The following is a 23,226-nucleotide window of genomic DNA, read 5'->3' on the forward strand; positions in this document are numbered from 1 at the left end:
AAAAATTGATCACCAAATAATTAATTTATAAAAAAACTATAAATACTAATAATTATTTTTTTATTAATTACTTCATTATAATTACATTTCTTCCGACCCTATTCCCCTATAAACCTACAACCCACTCCTAAAAAACATAACACAATTAACATATTAATTAATTAATTAAATTTGATAGCCAATTACAAATTAATTAATAAACAATTAATTATAAATACTAATAAATAAAAATAATTCATTACTTTATTATAATTAAATTACTTCCCACCCTATTCCCCTATAAACCCACAACCTGCTGCTAACAAAATAACATAATTAACATAATTATCAATTAATTTGTTAATAAAATGTGTTAACCAATTAAAAAATAATTAATACAAAATTGATTATAAATACGAACAAATAGAAATTATTAATTACTTTATTATAATTAAATTACTTCCCACCCTATTCCCCTATAAACTCACAACCCACTACAGAACTAAAATACTCAAAATGTAAGTAACATAAAATTAATAACTTCTAAATATTTCACACATACATTAAAAAAACAGCTATACTCAAAAAATTGAGAACACATACTTTTAACATACATACTAAAATATAGAACACTAATATAAATATTGATATTCTTCCCAACGATATTTTTACCAACGATATTAGAGACTTCAATATTACAGTAAACGATATTTCTTACCTTCAAGTCGATATTCTGGTCAACGATATTCTTGCAGTCGATATTATGCCACTTCGATATACACAACTCGATATTCTGGAACTTCTATATTCACAACTCAATATTCTGTCTGTGCACCATCTGCAATGGCATGCAAGCTTTGGCCATGCTTTCAGAAGGAGCCACCACATTCCCATTCACTTTCGGCGATGCTGGCCATGGCCGTGGGGGACATAAGTTGATATCAAACATATACCAAGCACTGCGGGCTGGACTCCCAGGACCAACACTCTGGCTATGTGCAAAATGGGAGTAGGTGCTCAAGGAAGTCGTGGCTGATAAAGACTGGGAGTGAGTACATGAGGGTTGAAGACGGTTATCTCTAACCCCAGATTTAAATTGAACAGCACAACTATATACATCAGACATATTTGTCCCCCAAAGCACTGCTCGCTATTTACAGTGCCTGACCAGATGGCTGCGCCTGCTTTACGAGACCTATGGCGGACTTCCAACACATGGTGTGGCATTGCCTGTCCCTGGTGTCCTATTGGCAGGAGGTACTGGAGACACTGAATAGAGCCACCAGTTCGAATCTACAGCCTACGATGTGCCAGGTTCTGTTGGGACTGGTCCTCTTGCCCAAATATAGAAAGCTTAGCAGGAAATGTATGCTACTTGGCCTCTTACTGGCAAAATACTGCATAGCTATATAGGGGATGAGGACAGAGCCCCCAGAATGGGGGGATTGGCTTAGGGACATGGCTGATTGGACAGTGGTGGAAGAGATTTGCATGAAACTCACAAGACAGGCCCTGAAACTGGAAGACAATCTACAAGCATGGACAGCCATGTAGGCAGACCTTAAGGGACCCCAGGGGGATGATCAAACATAGAGTACACCGATGTAAATTATCAGGGTGGCTGAGACACTCGGGTGGGAGGGATCACCACAGAGGATTGGAGACTGAGCTGAGGACAGCCACTGCACCTTCAGACATGAACGACTGTCTTGGACAGGATAGGGTGGACTAGTACATACATGTGATAACACTGAAATGTTTAAGAGTGTGATGGTATAGGAACTGGACAGGATGGTGACGACCTCATGGCATTCATGTTTTTAAAGGATAGAAATCAAGAGCAAAGGGGGGACGGGGTTGTTTGTTGACTGTCATTGATTGTCTAGAAAAATACGTCATGTTGGAGGGACACTGCTGCAATGGCTCCATGTCTATGTACCTTGTATCCTGCGAAACTTCAATAAAGACTATATCAGTTTTAAAAACATTTGATTTCAAGAAACGATGAAAACAAACTGATTTGATTTAAATGGTTCCTAAATCGAGCTAGTATGTGTTTTTCCAAACGTAAGTGACAGCATCCACTCTCATGATACAGTAATTACTACTGCAGGCATGGTAAACCCATGCACGGCGGAGCTGGAGAGATGAATTTCGCGGGCAAACAGCTGACTTAGAGAGCAAGACTGCGTGCAGGCAGCTGTTCACTCCCCCGCCATTTCGAGTTTACAAATGTAATAAACCTGGTTTCTCTCTAAAGGCGAGGGGCTCCACGGAAGGTGATATGTACTTTACCCTCTAAATTGGGAAGAGTAAGGTCCTGCACCTAGAGATTGAGGAAAGCCGGGGTAATACGTTGGGCTGGCTGAAACATGCCGACATTTATACAGAGTAGGGGGGGTTGGAATCTCATTATAAGCTCTCCAACCTGCCACCCACGTATATTAAATTCTGGACGGGGCACCTAACATTAAAATTGGAATAAGGATTCCCCGGCACCAGTTTTATATCACTGTTTATCACTTGTTCTGCACTGTTATCTCACCTGTGATCTCACTACCACATTTTGGGGCCGATTCCGATCTGGGAAAAAAAGCGTCTGTCCGAATCGTGTCCTGAGCCCTCTCAGTACGATTCGTAAACATGCCGTATGACCCGACGAGTACGATCGGGACCTGGGTATGAGGACGCGATTCGTACGGTCCACGTCAGGTAAGGGCGATTTGTACAGACAACCACACAATCACATACACACCTTACGGTGCGTACACCCCATGATCGCAGGGGTACGGTTCGTACCACTGCGATCATGGGGTGTACGCACTGTACCCCATGATCGCATGGTGTATGCACCGTAACCCTGCGATCATGGGGTACGAACCGTACACCCCATGATCGCAGGGGTACGAACCATACCCCTGCAGACATGGGGTGTACGCACCTACCCGGGGGGGCGTTCCGTACCTGTTTCGAGGTGTACTCTGCTTCTCTGGATGGACGTTTTGGGCTCCCGTAAAAAAAGCGTCGTACGGTGCGTACCCGACACGAATCGTACTTGCTGGGTTCGGAAAACCTGTTTCAAATCGTACGGATGTCGCGTACAGCGGGTTCCGAGGGAGTATCGTACAGAGATTAGAGTCGTACGGTCTTTTCGTACGGTCTTTGTACGATTCGTACGGAGTCCTGCTCCTGGTACGAATCGTACGTACGGGGAAGGTTGCAGGGTACGATTCGTATGGGAAAAACGCTCCATGCGGGTATTCGGAGTGTTTTTTCCCGAATCGGAATCGGCCCCTTTGTGTTGTATTGTCTTCCCCCTTCCTATTGCTCCACCTCCAGCGTTGGGCTGGCGCGGAGGTGTGTTAGCAGGCCCTATGATGAAGCATGACACAGTTTGCTGTGTGTGAGGGCAGTTTTACAGAATTGGTGTATTCCCAAATACACATTTTTTACCTCCACTGAATGATTTACCCCTCTTCTTTGTGTGATATTTAATTATTGACCGGGAGGTCGAAGAGGGCTTTTCCTCTCACCCCTCTGTACTTTCTGTGTTATGGTAAACCCATGCACACATTGTTTAGGGCCAGGTGTGCTCTGCTAAGAGACAAGGTATTCTAATGGTTAACATTTTGTGAAAAGCAACAAGTGCTATGGAGTTTGTAATATTTCTTGCGGGGTCATAGTGACCTCAGGCACATCAATTCTGTGAACCGTCATGTCTGTTCTGTGGGGTCTAGGTCTGTTCAGGTAGGGGCAAGGGACAGCACCTCCCATCGCCCTTCTGAACAAGGTAATGAATGGGTCAAATAAAGAATGGTTGAATTTACTAATGATAATTTCCCCAACGTGTTTTTCAGCTGCCATAGTATATATCAAGTTGGGGGGAGTTTGCATAACATATACTTATATGTGTAGTTTATGAATAATGTAAATTGAATGGCTTACATAAATTGTACCAATAAATATACAGAATGATCTGCCATAGTAGGTACACAAAGGTGTCCTTTATGGGTCTGCAAGTATTTATTGCATCTGCAGGGAGGTGATATATGCAAGAGCTTTCTCAATGGTGTTGTCAAATTGTAATAACTGGAGCTGGGATAGACTTAAATGTTGCACTGCTTGACAGACGCTCGTAAAAGGGTCTTAAAAAGCACTATGGTTGCTTTTTGCTGCAATGCAAGTATCGGTCACCTTTTGAAAGTTAAAGTGTCTCTAGAAAAACTGTTATAAGCCACATTCCTTTAGAGTACAATTTAAAAATGGTTTCTTTTTAGGGGTTTACATCCACAGATTACATGCTATTGCAAAAAAAAACCTCCACCTGTTCTATCCTTAAAAACCTGCACTAAAAATTTGCCTTGACCTAAATTGCCAATGTATTCCTTCCTTATTTATTTTGAGTGCCCCTCTCATTCCCTTCTACCTTCTGCATGCCTCTCGTGTATATAGACTACTCTAAATAGCATTTCTGTCTACATGGGGCATCAGAGGAGAAATGCTTCTTTACCTTTGAAATAGAAAAGGGGATGCACAGGTACCAGAAACTGGCTCCTCGACCCATCTGGATTCCAACCCTGGCTCTTCATCACACTGATCCTTTGCCTCCCACATTCTCAGCTACACTTATTGCCTCATCCCGTCCGTCCGCTCATGGCCATTTTATTTATTAGGCCTAAACCCTGAAGTATGTAGTGAATGAATCAGAATGAATGAAAACATTCGTAATGCTCAGCAGATATCCAACTTGGACGTCCCGTCACCGTTACAGTATTGATGTTGAGGAAAGGGCTAGTAAATATGCAAAATAACTAGGGGGCCAATTCCAGTTGGAAATCGGACCGACCGACTCAGAACGGGAACGGAGTATGACCGACACGTACAGGCACCGTAAGACCCGTACAGTACGATGCAATGCCAGTGACCTACAACTGACCCGTACAGAATACAAGCCGTACGACCGAGCAGTACAGAAATCAGTAATACGGTGGGAAACGGGACACGAGCCACACCGATTGACACGAACCAGGAATGAACCCGACCCACACGTACCCGTGACGTCCGACACGCACAGTACGATGCAATGCGTATGAAACCAGATCGACTCACATGGAAAACAGGTACCTGAAGCGAGAGAGACCTCCGCGACTGACTCGTATGCAACACAGAACATAGTCAGCGTGAAAGACTTGGAGAAGCCCACACGAGACAACATGAGCGTCCGACTCGGTCTGAAGAACGACTCCTACATGCCCACAAAACACAAAGGAAAAAAAAAAAAAGGACCAATCATTCTTGCCACCACAACCACTACCTCACACTGAAGCTGACTGACAGGAAGGAATAGTATGTATGCTGGTGAAGTGAGTGTATCCAAAAACATGATGGGGTTGTTGTCACAGACAATGCTCCCCCTCCCAATTGGACCATAAACACCTCTCTGAACCATGCTCACCTCACAGGGGTTGGAAATGGACTGGCAAGAACTCTGTGACTGGGCTCTGTTGTGGGGAGCACAAGGCCCTGCTGGGAACTGGCCACCAACAAACAACAGGACTGCACTGTCAGCCATCTTGTTAGCACAGACACACCCCCTCACAGGGAAGCAGAGTCCAAAGGAGGGAAGTGAGGGCATGCTGGGAAGGGTTGTGTAGCCAAGAGTATGTTGGGAGTTGCAGTCACTGACACTCCTCAGCCACCAACATGGCCCAGCAAGCTGACACTGAACCATGCTCACCTCACAGGGGGTGGAAATGGACTGGCAGGGCCTCTGTGACTGGGCTCTGTTGTGGAGAGCACAAGGCCCTGCTGGGAACTGGCCGCCAACAAACAACAAGACTGTACTGTCAGCTACCTTGCCAGCACAGGCACATCCCCTCACAGGGACGCAGAGTCCAACGGAGGGAAGTGAGTGCATGCTGGGAAGGGGGGTGTAGCCAAGAGCATGGTGGGAGTTGCAGTCACTGATAATCCTCAGCCACCTACATGGCCCAGCAAGCTCACACTGAACCATGCTCACCTCACAGGGGGTGGAAATGGACTGGCAAGAGCTCTGTGACTGGGCTCTGTTGTGGGGAGCACAAGGCCCTGCTGGGAACTGGCCACCAACAAACAACAGGATTGCACTGTCAGCCATCTTGTCAGCACAGGCACACCCCCTCACTTGGAAGCAGAGTCCAAAGGAGGGAAGTGAGTGCATGCTGGGAAGGGGGTGTAGCCAAGAGCATAGTAGGAGTTGCAGTCACTGACAATCCTCAGCCACCTACATGGCCCAGCAAGCCCACACTGAACCATGCTCACCTCACAGGGGGTGGAAATGGACTGGCAAGAACTCTGTGACTGGGCCCTGTTGTGGGGAGCACAAGGCCCTGCTGGGAATTGTCCACCAACAAACAACAGGACTGCACTGTCAGCCATCTTGTCAGCACAGGCACACCCCCTCACAGGGAAGCAGAGTCAAATGTGAACAGGGATGACATTCCTGTGTCAGCCACCTGATGGCCTGTGAGTACCAATGGCCATGTACAGTGAAATCCATACATGAGCTGGGCATGCACACTTCAACATGCACATTGAAATGCTTCATGTTGGCTGGACAATGTGCAACAACAATAGCAATCTCTGTCTGTGACGACTTAAGACAATGCAGGTTACAGGCATGCATCCTGAAGTACCGTTGCAACTGTCATGTATATGAACCATTGATGCAAAAATCAAGGAGAGGGGAATGGTTCACTCATCCTGTGCAACCTGGGTCTTTATGTATTGTGTTGCCTTCATTGAAAACCTTACATATGTATACATGCGTAGTGCGGTATATCTTGATTTCAGCCTCAGTGTACTGAAGTAGCATTATTATTGGGTCTCCATTTTTGCAAATATGCTGTGCCTCCACCTGGAGGTAAACCGGCTGGTTTCCCAGTAGTGTCCAGAGATGAAAATTAAGAGTGCGTTTCTGTGCTCAAGTGCTGTGAGACAAAATCCCTTATATCACTCAAAGGCTAGTGGTAAATGGTGAACATTGTGATGTACGAAGTTACAAACAAAGGTATTGCGTGTGGGGATCCAGCTACTGATCCACAGCACAAGGGTTGTTCACTGTTGGTCAACATGTTTCAGCCCCATTTGATCCTAGAGGCTTTTTCTTCTCTGGACACTACTGGGAAAGCAGCCAGTCTACCTCCAGGTGGAGGCACAGCATATTTGCGACAATGCAGACCCAATGATAATGCTGTTTAAGTACACTGAGGCGGAGAACCAAGATATACCGCCCCATGCCAGTGTACGTATATGAAGGTATTTAGTAAGGAATGAAAATACGTAAATACCCTGGTTGCACAGGATGAGTAATCTATTCCGCCCTCCTTGATTTTTAGTACTACCTATTGCAAGCTGAATGGATCAGTACCTCTTCCTCTCTCCCTGTTGCTAAATATATATGGGAACCATTGATGCCTGTAGTTACATAACTGACAATGTGTGTCTCTTCCAAACACAGGGGATGATGGGGACACAGCAGCAAGTGAAGAGGAGTCCCTGTCCCAGACTCTGGTAGAGGATGAGCTCTCTGGTGTGGATATGGCTCTGTCCTCTTCGGATGACGAACAACAACCTGGCACCTCCGGTGTGAGTCATCATGCAGCCCCAGCAGCACAAACATCTGCACCCCCTACACCCACGCCTACAACATCTGGCAACAGACCGAGCACCCCCGCCAACACGGACAGACCTAGGACACAGAATTCAAACAGCACAGGGACACCTGCCACCCCGGAAGCTACGGACAACACCACCAGTAGCAACCACCAAGGGGGCCCAGGGTCACCTGGGCATGCCAACGTGGGTCCTGCTCGTGTTGCTAGGGGTGGTGGGAGGGTTGGTAGGCAGAGGTCACGGCCTGCAGAGGGATCTGGACTGCATGATGACCGCCAGCTGCTACGCATCATAGATGTTTACCAGGATAGCACCGGAGCATTCGGCCAGGTAGTGGGGATCCTCAAGGACATGCAACAGGAGCAAGCTGGCCATCATGCACGCATGGAGGCCAACTGGAACGAACTTACTGTGGTGCATAGGGACATATTGACTTGTCTCCGCAAGATCAGCAGAAATATGTCCACACCTCCCTGTGTGCCCACAACATATGTTGCTGCAATATCTGCAAATGCCAAAGGGAGGGAGGATGAATCTCGTGGAGAGTCCGATGCAACGCAGATGCCTGCACTTGAAGATCCCCCCATTAGAAGAAGAGGGGTCGTCCGAAGAAGGACAAGTGAGCCACAGATGTCCATGAACATCCCCCAGGAACCCAGAACCTGTTTTGGATATTGGCCTTTGTGTGCAAAGCGTTCACCTTGTTGCACATGACACAACTCCCCAACGTGACATGGAGGGTTCATGTTGTTCTAATGTAGCAGATGAATGTGGACTTTACTCTGGATATTTCATCTACCAAGACATCAAACTCATCTGTGAACTTTGGATTCCAAACCTTATGTACAGCCCCCACAATCCTGTGCACTATCTCCACACATGTATGTAAATACATTCACTATTACACGATACTTGCCTATGTTGTGATTCAAACTTGGTAGGTGTCATTGAGATAATGATCTGCCAAAGAACACAGTGCATGCCAACTACTACAGCAATGTTATTACCGTTATGTGACTCATGTTGATGTGACACATATGAGGGAGACACACCACTAGGGTACCACAACACATACTCACCATGGCCATGTGACACATTGCCTACGAAGATGTTTCCCAGAAATACAGTGGAATGCCAGACACCATACCTATCCACAGCCAGTGGTAACAAGCCCACAGGTGAGGTAAGAAAATGTCAGTCAGATGTGTGAAGACAGACAACACACATAAATAAGTGAAGCACAGGTTCATTACACATCAGCAACATGTTTATTACACAACAGTTGCAGGGTAATTCCACGTGACAGTGGGCACACGGTCACCAAGTGTTTTAGAATTGAGCTTCAGGGGTGTGTGTGGTGCATCACATGATGGGATACTAGAAGTTCCACCCTGGAATTGGATTCTGGTTGATGGGTGTCAGAGTTGACCAAGCAACAGGCAAAGTACCTTGGGAAGGACAGATATAAGACACAGTCAGAAGCACACCAGAACAGGATAGAAATGCAATACACATGCACAAAACATGTCACAAAAACCTATACAGAAACAAGTTAGCATGTCAACACTATTGTGGACTACAGACCATCTGACAGGACACATCACTGCACGCATCCAGTCAAGTACCACACGGACAAACTCAAACAGCAACTGAGCAGCACCAACACATCTCAGACTAACTCAATACATTGACATAACAACCGTATAAGCTCACATTCAGCTGAAACAGTTGTTGATGAGCTGTGTGTGGACATCACCCTCATCATCATCATCACTGGCATCGTGGCCCAGGCCAGGATCCTCCACAGGTGGTGGATGTAGGTCATCGTCATCCTGTATGAGAGGCAGCTTCTTCCGCACTGCCATGTTGTGTAGCATGCAGCATACTATGATGATCTTGCACACCTTTGCAGGCTCATATGGGAGGGCCCCTCCGGTCTTGTCAAGGCAGAGGAAGCAGCTTTTCAGGAGACCAAAGGGTTGCTCAATCACTCTCCTGGTTCGACCATGTGCCTCATTGTAGCTCATCTCGGCTGCTGTCACAGGGTTTCTGAGGGGTGTCAGCAACCATGGCATGTTGGGGTATCCAGAGTCACCTACATACAAAGAATTGCACGTTAGTTGAGTCTTGTAAGAGGGTGGGATACAACATTGCCAAACACACACAATGGTAAACAGTACACACCAACAAGCCAGGCACGGTGGTTTGGCATCAGTGACATCATCACCGCAATGCGACTACTCCTCATGAAGTAGGCATTGTGCGCAGAACCAGGGAAACATACACACACATGTGTGATATACATGTCCGCTAGACATACCACCAGAGCATTGATGGAGTGGAAATGTTTCCTGTTCCGGTATGTCTGCTCATGTGCCCGTGGTGGTATCAGGGCCACATGTGTACCATCAATTGATCCAATGACGTTCGGCATCCTCCCAAGTCTGTAAAAAGCATCCTTTATGTCAGAGAGTTCACCAGCGCTAGGAAACCTGATGTACAAGTCAAGGAAATGCAACATCCCCTCCAAGACATCACGAAGCACATGGCTGAACATAGTGTGTGACATCCCACCAGCAGTAGCCACAGTGTACTGGAAAGTACTGGTAGCAAAGAAGTGCAGGGCTGCCATCACCTTCAGCTTTGGGGTCAGTGCTGTAGGGTATGTCCGGCCAGGTAGCAGATGAGGCACCAACTGCTCCGCCGACACCTCAATTGGTGGCCTGGTGAAGCGGTACTGTCGGATGAAATCGCATTCCACCATGCTTTCAAGGTCTGGGAGTGGTCTATGGACTGCTGGTGCCCTGCAGTACAGAGATTGGCAAAGTAAGATTTTACATTCCTCCACCCATGTGGCACTGACCTTGCAAAATATCACATGATACATCATAGCAATACACAATGAACTGAGGTGTGTGCTGTTGGGTATGGACTCATATGTCACCTTCATGCCCATCATCTCACATATCAATTAGACATGTGTACATAAGTTCCATGGAGTGCAATGGTAAATCATTGGGCTGTGGCACAGTACCTATGTACTGCTGTCACGTACAAAACACACAACAGAGTGACAAGTGAGGACTGATGTTTCACAGGTATTACAGCTCCATGACAGGAAGATAGCCATGGTCCCTGTATTGCCACATGGAAACTGGCATGATATGGGGTATCATGTATACCCCACAACAAAGCATGAGTCCCACAGGTAGTGTCCCCGATGGTCTATGCAGGCCATACATGGCCGTCTCTGAGACAGACACACACCATCAATGTTGATGCACAAAGCACATGGTGGAGACTGACTCCCATTGGGCACATGGAACCAGAGACATCTGAGACACAACATGCACACAGACTGTAGGTGTACATCAGAATTGTGGCTATGGGTCTCGCTGTGACGTACATACCATCCCACCCTGGACTCAGGGTGTATGTGACAGGTCATACACATATCCAAACTGCTACTGTGTCCATGACTCATGCCCATAACTGAACAGTTGCACATTACATTGGCGAGGTGCACAAGACAAAAAGGATACTGTCCCCATGAACCTGTGTCTAGCCTGGGAGTGGGTGCACCAAAGTGCCTCACAAGAAAACAAAGGTTGCCCCCCATACACACCACAGGTAATGCAGCCTTACATGCCATGGGATAAAGTGTGGCACATGCTGTGGTGTTGTACGTGTGCCCCACACTCCCTGGCATGTAATTCTGTGTGGAATCCGTCAGCAAGTCACACCAATGTGAACCGACGCGGGTGACTTCAATAGAGACACGTCGTGCAGTTGTGTTCCGAGCCGTAAGCACGGCTTGGCTATTGACTGCAATGTGAACCGACGTGTGTGACTCAATGCATACGCATCGTACATGCATGGAACGAGTTGTGCGCACGCCTTGGCCATTGACTGCACGACGCGTATGCATTGAAGTCACCCGCGTCGGTTCACATTGTAGTCAATGGCCAAGGCGTGCGCACGGCGCGGTTCAAGCATGTACGACGTGTATGCATTTGAGTCACCCGTGTCAGTTCACATTACAGTCAATGGCCAAGCCGTGCGCACGGCTCGGTCCAGAACTGCACGACATGTATGCAATGTGAACCGACGCGTGTGACTCCAACAGAGACGCGTCGTGAAGTTCTGGACCGGGCTGTGCATGTGGCTTGGCCATTGACTACAATGTGAACCTACTCGGGTGACTTTTATGCAGACGCGTCGTAGAGGCATGGACCGAGGCGTGCGCACGCATAGCCCATTGAAGCGTATGGAGACGGGTGCGTGTGGATTTTCAAAATACGCGTCATACAGTCAGTTTACCGAGCCATGCGCACTCCTTGGCTATGGACTGTCATGGTGAAGGATGCGAATTCAAAACTTGTACAAGTCGTGAGCTGGAAATTCAGTTGGATGCCTACAACAATGTTAAAATCCTAGGGTGTCATGAAGGTGAAAATGTGAACGATGCGGAAGACGAGTCTTACAATTCCATGGATTGGACAGATTCATAGAAAACAACCGTGTTGCACCTATCAGTAAGGAGACATGGCACTGATTCTGCCTCTGCAGCACTGATTTAGGGCTGGCAGGCCCCCAGAGAGCTCACTTGCCTGTACTATATGCTGCAGGACCACATCTCTGCTACCACTGCTGCTGTCTCTGGATCCTCTGGCTACGGCAATGCCACGTACAGAGGGCCCCAGCTTTCACAGAGGAGGAGAACCAAGCCCTGCTAGACAGGGTCCTCCCACAGTACTGCAAGCTGTATGGGAAACCAGGGTAGCAGGTGAGTGCGCAGTCCACTGCCTACCTAATTGTGCAAGTTGTCTGACTAGCAGTAATAGAAGTGTGCAGAGCAGTGGGAAGCATATGCACTGAGTACTTTCAGGACCCAAAGTGTGTAGGTGCTTGTGATGAACAGGTGTCCTGCTGCAAAAGTGCAGTAGTGTTACTTTTAATTCCCAGTCAATGTTACCATGTCAGACCTGCAGCACAAATGTCCATTTCCATGGGTGCACTACCTGTGTACCTCTTTTAGCTTTGTGATGACTACATGTATTTTCAACTGTGTGCAGCACAATTATGTGGCATGTGTGGTAATGTCCTCTTCACTTTGTCATCCTCATAGGTTGATGCCCACCAGAAGCAGCAGATCTGGCTGACCATCGTCCGTGCAGTAAGATCAGTGGGGGTCTACAAGCGTCGGATCCGCAACTGCCAGAAGAGATGGTAAGACCTTCGGGGCTGGACCCGGAGGATCACAAGGGTCCGGCTGAATCTGTCGCCTCCTCGCCGTAAGGGTGGGCACTTGACCCTGACTCCCCACATGCTCCGGATTCTGGCGGTGGTCATCCCGGACCTGGATGGGCAACTGAAGGCCAGCAGCAGCAAGGAGGGGGTAAGTCCATGCCCAATTTGTGAACTATGTCTGACATGCTATTTGCAGTCTTTTGGCCTAGTCATACTTCCACATTACGTTGGTCTTGTAGTCCTGGACTCACATCCCTCAATTGTGTAATGCACACTCCTCATTTGAGCCACATTTGTGGCCCCTACAATCTGTAACTTTTTTCACTTGGGAACTGTGTCCCTGCAGTCTGCTATGCTTTAAGGTTCTGGACAGCAAATGTTACTGGGACTCTGATGTGTGCTTCGTGGGTGGGTCAATTGTTTGCACAATGCCTGATCTCTGACACATGTTCTGTGTGTGCCTTTGATATGTGTTCCAATTGCTGGTCTGACTCGCCATAAGTGTCTGGGGTATTTAAAACACACCCATGCAGCAGGTGAGTCCATTTAGTGGACTCAGGAGTATGTATATCAAGTGTGTCACACTTGCCCAGACACCTGCCTACTGTCCAGGGCAACATGACACAAATGGGTGGGGGTGGCAGTAGTGGTGGGCAACATGACACATATGGGTAGGGGTGCAGTAGTGTTAGGCAACACGCCCCTATGAGTGGGGGGCAATAGTGATGGGCAACATGCCCTTATGGGTGGGGGCAGTGGTGGTGGGCAACATGACACATAAGGGTGGGGGTGGCAGTAGTGGTGGGCAACATGACACATATGGGTGGGGGTGGCAGTAGTGATCGGCAACATGCCCCTGTTAGTGGGGAGCAGTAGTAATGGGCAACATGCCCCTATGAGTGGGGGGCAGTAGTGATAGGCAACATGACACATATGGGTGGGGGTGACAGTAGTGGTGGGCAACATGACACATATGGGTGGGGGTGCAGTAGTGTTAGGCCAAATGCCCCTATGAGTGGGGGGGGGGAGTAGTGGTGGGCAATATGCCCCTATGAGTGGGGAGAGGCAGTAGTGATAGGCAACATGCCCCTATGAGTGGGGGGAATTAGTGATAGACAACATGACACATATGGGTGGGGGTGGCAGTAGGGGTGGGCAACATGACACATATGGGTGGGGGTGGCAGTAGTGATATGCAACATGACACATATGGGTGGGGGTGGTAGTAGTGGTGGGCAACATGACATATGGGTAGGGGTGGCAGCAGTGATGGGCAACATGCCCCTTTGAGTGGGGAGCAGTAGTAATGGGCAACATGCCCCTATGAGGGGGGGCAGAAGTGATAGGCAACATGACACATATGGGTGGGGGTGACAGTAGTGGTGGGCAACATGACACATATGGGTGGGGGTGCAGTAGTGTTAGGCAACATGCCCCTATGAGTGGGAGCAGTAGTGATGGGCAACATGCCCCTATGAGTGGGCGTGCAGTAGTGGTGGGCAATATGCCCCTATGAGTGGGGGGAGGAAGTAGTGATAGGCAACATGCCCCTATGAGTGGGGGGCATTAGTGATAGACAACATGATACATATGGGTGGGGGGCAGTAGTGGTGGGCAACACAATACATATGTGTGGGGGTGGCAGTAGTGGTGGGCAACATGACTCATATGAGTGGGGGTGGCAGTAGTGATGGGCAACATGCCCCTATGGGTGGGGGGCAGTAGTGGTGGGCAACATGACACATATGGGTGCGGGTGCAGTAGTGTTAGGCAACATGTCCCTATGAGTGGGGGGGGCAGTAGTGATAGACAATATGCCCCTATGGGTGGGGGGCAGTAGTGGTAGTCAACATGACCCATAGGGGCTTGTTGCCCATCACTACTGCCACCCCACCCATATGTGTCATGTTGCCTATCACTACTTCCCCCCCACTCATAAGGGCATGTTGCCCATCACTACTGCCACCCCCACCCATATGTGTCATGTTGTCCACCACTACTGCCCCCCACTCATCGGGGCATGTTGCCTAATACTACTGCACCCCCACCCGTAGGGTCATGTTGCCCACCACTACTGCCACCCCCACCCATAAGTGTCATGTTGCCTATCACTACTGCTCCCCCACTGATAGGGGCTTGTTGCCCATCACTACTGCCACCCCACCCATATCAGTGGGGGAGCAGTAGTGATAGGCAACATGACACTTATGGGTGGGGGTGGCAGTAGTGGTGGGCAACATGACCCTACGGGTGGGGGTGCAGTAGTATTAGGCAACATGCCCCTATGAGTGGGGGGCAGTAGTGGTGGACAACATGACACATATGGGTGGGGGTGGCAGTAGTGATGGGCAACATGCCCTTATGAGTGGGGGGGAAGTAGTGATAGGCAACATGACACATATGGGTGGGGATGGCAGTAGTGATGGGCAACATGCCCCTATCAGTAGTGATAGGCAACATGACACATATGGGTGGGGGTGGCAGTGCTGATGGGCAACATGCCCCTATGAGTGGGGGGTCAGTAGTGGTGGGCAACATGACGCATATGGGTGGGGGTGCAGCAGTGTTAGGCAACATGGCCCTCTGAGTGGGGGGCAGTAGTGATGGGCAACATGCCTCTATGGGTGGGGGGCAGTAGTGGTGGGCAATATTACACATATGGGTGGGGGTGACAGTAGTGGTGGGAAACATGCCCCTATGGGTGAGGAGCAGTAGTGATAGGCAACATGACACATATGGGTGGTGGTGGCAGTAGTGGTGGGCAACATGACACATATGGGTAGGGTGCAGTATTGTTAGGCAACATGCCCCTATGAGTTATGGGGCAGTAGTGATGAGCAACATGCCCCTGTGGGTGGGGGGGCAGTAGTAGTGGGCAAGATGACACATATGGGTGGGGGTGGCAGTAGTGGTGGGCAACATGACACATATGGGTGGGGGTGGCAGTAGTGGTGGGCAACATTACACATATGGGTGGGGTGGCACTAGTGATGGGCAACATGCCCCTATCGGTGGCGGGGGGCAGTAGTGGTGGGCAACATGACACATATGGGTGGGGGTGACAGTAGTGGTGGGCAACATGACACATATGGGTCGGGGTGCAGTAGTGTTAGGCAACATGCCCCTATGAGTGGGGGCAGTAGTGATGGGCAACATGCCCCTATGAGTGGGGGGCAGTAGTGGTGGGCAACATGCCCCTATGGGTGGGGGGCAGTAGTAGTGGGTAACATGACACAAATGGGTGGGGGTGGCAGTAGTGGTGGGCAACATGACACATATGGGTAGGGGTGCAGTAGTGATAGGCAACATGCCCCTATGAGTGGGGGGCAATAGTGATGGGCAACATGCCCTTATGGGTGGGGGCAGTGGTGGTGGGCAACATGACACATAAGGGTGGGGGTGGCAGTAGTGGTGGGCAACATGACACATATGGGTGGGGGTGGCAGTAGTGATCGGCAACATGCCCCTGTTAGTGGGGAGCAGTAGTAATGGGCAACATGCCCCTATGAGTGGGGGGCAGTAGTGATAGGCAACATGACACATATGGGTGGGGGTGACAGTAGTGGTGGGCAACATGACACATATGGGTGGGGGTGCAGTAGTGTTAGGCCAAATGCCCCTATGAGTGGGGGCAGTAGTGATGGGCAACATGCCCCTTTGAGTGGGGTGGGGGCAGTAGTGGTGGGCAATATGCCCCTATGAGTGGGGAGAGGCAGTAGTGATAGGCAACATGCCCCTATGAGTGGGGGGCATTAGTGATAGACAACATGACACATATGGGTGGGGGTGGCAGTAGTGGTGGGCAACATGATACATATGGGTGGGGGTGGCAGTAGTGATATGCAACATGACACATATGGGTGGAGGTGGTAGTAGTGGTGGGCAACATGACATATGGGTAGGGGTGGCAGTAGTGATGGGCAACATGCCCCTTTGAGTGGGGAGCAGTAGTAATGGGCAACATGCCCCTAGGAGGGGGGGCAGTAGTGATAGGAAACATGACACATATGGGTGGGGGTGACAGTAGTGGTGGGCAACATTACACATATGGGTGGGGATGCAGTAGTGTTAGGCAACATGGCCCTATGAGTGGGAGCAGTAGTGATGGGCAACATGCCCCTATGAGTGGGCGTGCAGTAGTGGTGGGCAATATGCCCCTATGAGTGGGGGGAGGAAGTAGTGATAGGCAACATGCCCCTATGAGTGGGGGGCATTAGTGATAGATAACATGATACATATGGGTGGGGGTGGCAGTAGTGGTGGGCAACATGGCACATATGGGTGGGGGTGTAGTAGTGATGGGCAACATGCCCCTATGAGTGGGGGGGCAATAGTGGTGAGCAACATGCCCCTAAGGGTGGGGGGCAGTAGTGATGGACAACATGCCCCTACGGGTGGAGGGCAGTAGTGGTGGTCAACATGACATATGGGTGGGGGTGGCAGTAGTGGTGGGCAACAAGACACATATGGGTGGGGTGGCAGTAGTGATGGACAACAAGCCTCTATGGGTGGGGGGGCAGTAGTGGTGGGCAGCATGATAGATATGGGTGGGGTGGCAGGAGTGGTTAGCAACATGCCCCTATGGGTGGGGGGGGCAGTGGTGATGGACAACATGACACATATGGGTGGGGTGGCAGTAGTGGTGGGCAACAAGACACATATGGGTCGGGGTGCAGTAGTGTTAGGCAACATGCCCCTATGAGTGGGGGCAGTAGTGATGGGCAACATGCCCCTATGAGTGGGGGGCAGTAGTGGTGGGCAACATGCCCCTATGGGTGGGGGGCAGTAGTAGTGGGTAACATGACACAAATGGGTGGGGGTGGCAGTAGTGGTGGGCAACATGACACATATGGGTAGGGGTGCAGTAGTGATAGGCAACATGCCCCTATGAGTGGGGGGCAATAGTGATGGGCAACATGCCCTTATGGGTGGGGGCAGTGGTGGTGGGCAACATGACACATAAGGGTGGGGGTGGCAGTAGTGGTGGGCAACATGACACATATGGGTGGGGGTGGCAGTAGTGATCGGCAACATGCCCCTGTTAGTGGGGAGCAGTAGTAATGGGCAACATGCCCCTATGAGTGGGGGGCAGTAGTGATAGGCAACATGACACATATGGGTGGGGGTGACAGTAGTGGTGGGCAACATGACACATATGGGTGGGGGTGCAGTAGTGTTAGGCCAAATGCCCCTATGAGTGGGGGCAGTAGTGATGGGCAACATGCCCCAATGAGTGGGGTGGGGGCAGTAGTGGTGGGCAATATGCCCCTATGAGTGGGGAGAGGCAGTAGTGATAGGCAACATGCCCCTATGAGTGGGGGGCATTAGTGATAGACAACATGACACATATGGGTGGGGGTGGCAGTAGTGGTGGGCAACATGACACATATGGGTGGGGGTGGCAGTAGTGATATGCAACATGACACATATGGGTGGGGGTGGTAGTAGTGGTGGGCAACATGACATATGGGTAGGGGTGGCAGTAGTGATGGGCAACATGCCCCTTTGAGTGGGGAGCAGTAGTAATGGGCAACATGCCCCTAGGAGGGGGGGCAGTAGTGATAGGAAACATGACACATATGGGTGGGGGTGACAGTAGTGGTGGGCAACATTACACATATGGGTGGGGGTGCAGTAGTGTTAGGCAACATGGCCCTATGAGTGGGAGCAGTAGTGATGGGCAACATGCCCCTATGAGTGGGCGTGCAGTAGTGGTGGGCAATATGCCCCTATGAGTGGGGGGAGGAAGTAGTGATAGGCAACATGCCCCTATGAGTGGGGGGCATTAGTGATAGATAACATGATACATATGGGTGGGGGTGGCAGTAGTGGTGGGCAACATGGCACATATGGGTGGGGTGGCACTAGTGATGGGCAACATGCCCCTATCGGTGGCGGGGGGCAGTAGTGGTGGGCAACATGACACATATGGGTGGGGGTGACAGTAGTGGTGGGCAACATGACACATATGGGTCGGGGTGCAGTAGTGTTAGGCAACATGCCCCTATGAGTGGGGGCAGTAGTGATGGGCAACATGCCCCTATGAGTGGGGGGCAGTAGTGGTGGGCAACATGCCCCTATGGGTGGGGGGCAGTAGTAGTGGGTAACATGACACAAATGGGTGGGGGTGGCAGTAGTGGTGGGCAACATGACACATATGGGTAGGGGTGCAGTAGTGATAGGCAACATGCCCCTATGAGTGGGGGGCAATAGTGATGGGCAACATGCCCTTATGGGTGGGGGCAGTGGTGGTGGGCAACATGACACATAAGGGTGGGGGTGGCAGTAGTGGTGGGCAACATGACACATATGGGTGGGGGTGGCAGTAGTGATCGGCAACATGCCCCTGTTAGTGGGGAGCAGTAGTAATGGGCAACATGCCCCTATGAGTGGGGGGCAGTAGTGATAGGCAACATGACACATATGGGTGGGGGTGACAGTAGTGGTGGGCAACATGACACATATGGGTTTGGGTGCAGTAGTGTTACGCCAAATGCCCCTATGAGTGGGGGCAGTAGTGATGGGCAACAAGCCCCTTTGAGTGGGGTGGGGGCAGTAGTGGTGGGCAATATGCCCCTATGAGTGGGGAGAGGCAGTAGTGATAGGCAACATGCCCCTATGAGTGGGGGGCATTAGTGATAGACAACATGACACATATGGGTGGGGGTGGCAGTAGTGGTGGGCAACATGACACATATGGGTGGGGGTGGCAGTAGTGATATGCAACATGACACATATGGGTGGAGGTGGTAGTAGTGGTGGGCAACATGACATATGGGTAGGGGTGGCAGTAGTGATGGGCAACATGCCCCTTTGAGTGGGGAGCAGTAGTAATGGGCAACATGCCCCTAGGAGGGGGGGCAGTAGTGATAGGAAACATGACACATATGGGTGGGGGTGACAGTAGTGGTGGGCAACATTACACATATGGGTGGGGATGCAGTAGTGTTAGGCAACATGGCCCTATGAGTGGGAGCAGTAGTGATGGGCAACATGCCCCTATGAGTGGGCGTGCAGTAGTGGTGGGCAATATGCCCCTATGAGTGGGGGGAGGAAGTAGTGATAGGCAACATGCCCCTATGAGTGGGGGGCATTAGTGATAGATAACATGATACATATGGGTGGGGGTGGCAGTAGTGGTGGGCAACATGGCACATATGGGTGGGGGTGTAGTAGTGATGGGCAACATGCCCCTATGAGTGGGGGGGCAATAGTGGTGAGCAACATGCCCCTAAGGGTGGGGGGCAGTAGTGATGGACAACATGCCCCTACGGGTGGAGGGCAGTAGTGGTGGTCAACATGACATATGGGTGGGGGTGGCAGTAGTGGTGGGCAACAAGACACATATGGGTGGGGTGGCAGTAGTGATGGACAACAAGCCTCTATGGGTGGGGGGGCAGTAGTGGTGGGCAGCATGATAGATATGGGTGGGGTGGCAGGAGTGGTTAGCAACATGCCCCTATGGGTGGGGGGGGGCAGTGGTGATGGACAACATGACACATATGGGTGGGGTGGCAGTAGTGGTGGGCAACAAGACACATATGGGTCGGGGTGCAGTAGTGTTAGGCAACATGCCCCTATGAGTGGGGGCAGTAGTGATGGGCAACATGCCCCTATGAGTGGGGGGCAGTAGTGGTGGGCAACATGCCCCTATGGGTGGGGGGCAGTAGTAGTGGGTAACATGACACAAATGGGTGGGGGTGGCAGTAGTGGTGGGCAACATGACACAAATGGGTAGGGGTGCAGTAGTGATAGGCAACATGCCCCTATGAGTGGGGGGCAATAGTGATGGGCAACATGCCCTTATGGGTGGGGGCAGTGGTGGTGGGCAACATGACACATAAGGGTGGGGGTGGCAGTAGTGGTGGGCAACATGACACATATGGGTGGGGGTGGCAGTAGTGATCGGCAACATGCCCCTGTTAGTGGGGAGCAGTAGTAATGGGCAACATGCCCCTATGAGTGGGGGGCAGTAGTGATAGGCAACATGACACATATGGGTGGGGGTGACAGTAGTGGTGGGCAACATGACACATATGGGTGGGGGTGCAGTAGTGTTAGGCCAAATGCCCCTATGAGTGGGGGCAGTAGTGATGGGCAACATGCCCCTATGAGTGGGGTGGGGGCAGTAGTGGTGGGCAATATGCCCCTATGAGTGGGGAGAGGCAGTAGTGATAGGCAACATGCCCCTATGAGTGGGGGGCATTAGTGATAGACAACATGACACATATGGGTGGGGGTGGCAGTAGTGGTGGGCAACATGACACATATGGGTGGGGGTGGCAGTAGTGATATGCAACATGACACATATGGGTGGGGGTGGTAGTAGTGGTGGGCAACATGACATATGGGTAGGGGTGGCAGTAGTGATGGGCAACATGCCCCTTTGAGTGGGGAGCAGTAGTAATGGGCAACATGCCCCTAGGAGGGGGGGCAGTAGTGATAGGAAACATGACACATATGGGTGGGGGTGACAGTAGTGGTGGGCAACATTACACATATGGGTGGGGGTGCAGTAGTGTTAGGCAACATGGCCCTATGAGTGGGAGCAGTAGTGATGGGCAACATGCCCCTATGAGTGGGCGTGCAGTAGTGGTGGGCAATATGCCCCTATGAGTGGGGGGAGGAAGTAGTGATAGGCAACATGCCCCTATGAGTGGGGGGCATTAGTGATAGATAACATGATACATATGGGTGGGGGTGGCAGTAGTGGTGGGCAACATGGCACATATGGGTGGGGGTGTAGTAGTGATGGGCAACATGCCCCTATGAGTGGGGGGGCAATAGTGGTGAGCAACATGCCCCTAAGGGTGGGGGGCAGTAGTGATGGACAACATGCCCCTACGGGTGGAGGGCAGTAGTGGTGGTCAACATGACATATGGGTGGGGGTGGCAGTAGTGGTGGGCAACAAGACACATATGGGTGGGGTGGCAGTAGTGATGGACAACAAGCCTCTATGGGTGGGGGGGCAGTAGTGGTGGGCAGCATGATAGATATGGGTGGGGTGGCAGGAGTGGTTAGCAACATGCCCCTATGGGTGGGGGGGGCAGTGGTGATGGACAACATGACACATATGGGTGGGGGTGGCAGTAGTGGTGGGCAACAAGACACATATGGGTGGGGGTACAGTAGTGTTAGGCAACATGCCTCTTCTAGTGGGGGGCAGTAGTGATGGGCAACATGCCCCTATGGGTGGGGGGCAGTAGTGGTGGGCAACATGACACATATGGGTGGGGGTGACAATAGTGGTGGGCAACATGCCCCTATGGGTGGGGGGGCAGTAGTGGTGGGCAACATGACACATATGGGTGGGGGTGGGAGTAGTGGTGGGCAACATGACACATATGGGTAGGGGTGCAGTAGTGTTAGGCAACATGCCTCTATCAGTGGGGGGCAGTAGTGATGGGCAACATGCCTCTATGGGTGGGGCAGTGGTGGTAGGCAACATGACACATATGGGTGGGGGTGGCAGTAGTGGTGGGCAACATGACACATATGGGTGGGTTGGCAGTAGTGATGGGCAACATGCCCCTATCAGTGGGGGAGCAGTAGTGATAGGGAACATGACACATATGGGTGGGAGTGGCAGAGTTGGTGGGCAACATGACACATATGGGTGGGGTGGCAGTAGTGATGGGCAACATGCCCCTATGGGTGGGGGGGCAATAGTGGTGGGCAACATGACACATATGGGTGGGGGTGGCAGCAGTGGTGGGCAACATGCCCCTATGGGTGGGAGGGCAGTAGAGATAGGCAACATGACACATATGGGTGGGAGTGGCAGTAGTGGTGGGCAATATGACACATATGGGTGTGGGTGGCCGTAGTGGTTGGCAACATGACACATATGGGTGGGGGTGCAGTAGTGTCAGGCATCATGCCCCTATGAGTGGTGTGGGGAAGTAGTGATGGGCAACATGCCCCTATGGGTGGGGGCAGTAGTGGTGGGCAACACAATACATATGGGTGGGGGTGGCAGTAGTGGTGGGCAACATGACTCATATGGGTGGGGGTGGCAGTAGTGATGGGCAACATGCCCCTATGGGTGGGGGGCAGTAGTGGTGGGCAACATGACACATATGGGTGCGGGTGCAGTAGTGTTAGGCAACATGTCCCTATGAGTAGGGGGGCAGTAGTGATGGACAATATGCCCCTATGGGTGGGGGGCAGTAGTGGTAGGCAACATGACACATATGGGTGGGGGTGGCAGTAGTGATGGGCAACATGCCCCTATTAGTGGGGGAGCAGTAGTGATAGGCAACATGACACATATGGGTGGGGGTGGCAGTAGTGGTGGGCAACATGACCCTATGGGTGGGGGTGCAGTAGTATTAGGCAACATG

At 50.8% G+C, this 23,226-nt stretch overlaps 1 long non-coding RNA gene across 2 annotated transcripts in view; it reads left to right on the forward strand.

The window, feature by feature from the left end:
• Positions 1 to 23,226, forward strand: part of LOC144824480 (uncharacterized) — a 950,201-nt gene that overhangs the window by 202,424 nt on the left and 724,551 nt on the right. For both annotated transcript variants that reach the window (XR_013608971.1, XR_013608972.1), the window contains exon 3: positions 12,761 to 13,030. This is a non-coding gene — a long non-coding RNA (uncharacterized LOC144824480). The remainder of the gene's footprint in view (positions 1 to 12,760; positions 13,031 to 23,226) is intronic.

This window comes from Lissotriton helveticus, chromosome 3_1 (genome assembly GCF_964261635.1).
Source record: "Lissotriton helveticus chromosome 3_1, aLisHel1.1, whole genome shotgun sequence".
NCBI lineage: Eukaryota > Metazoa > Chordata > Amphibia > Caudata > Salamandridae > Lissotriton > Lissotriton helveticus.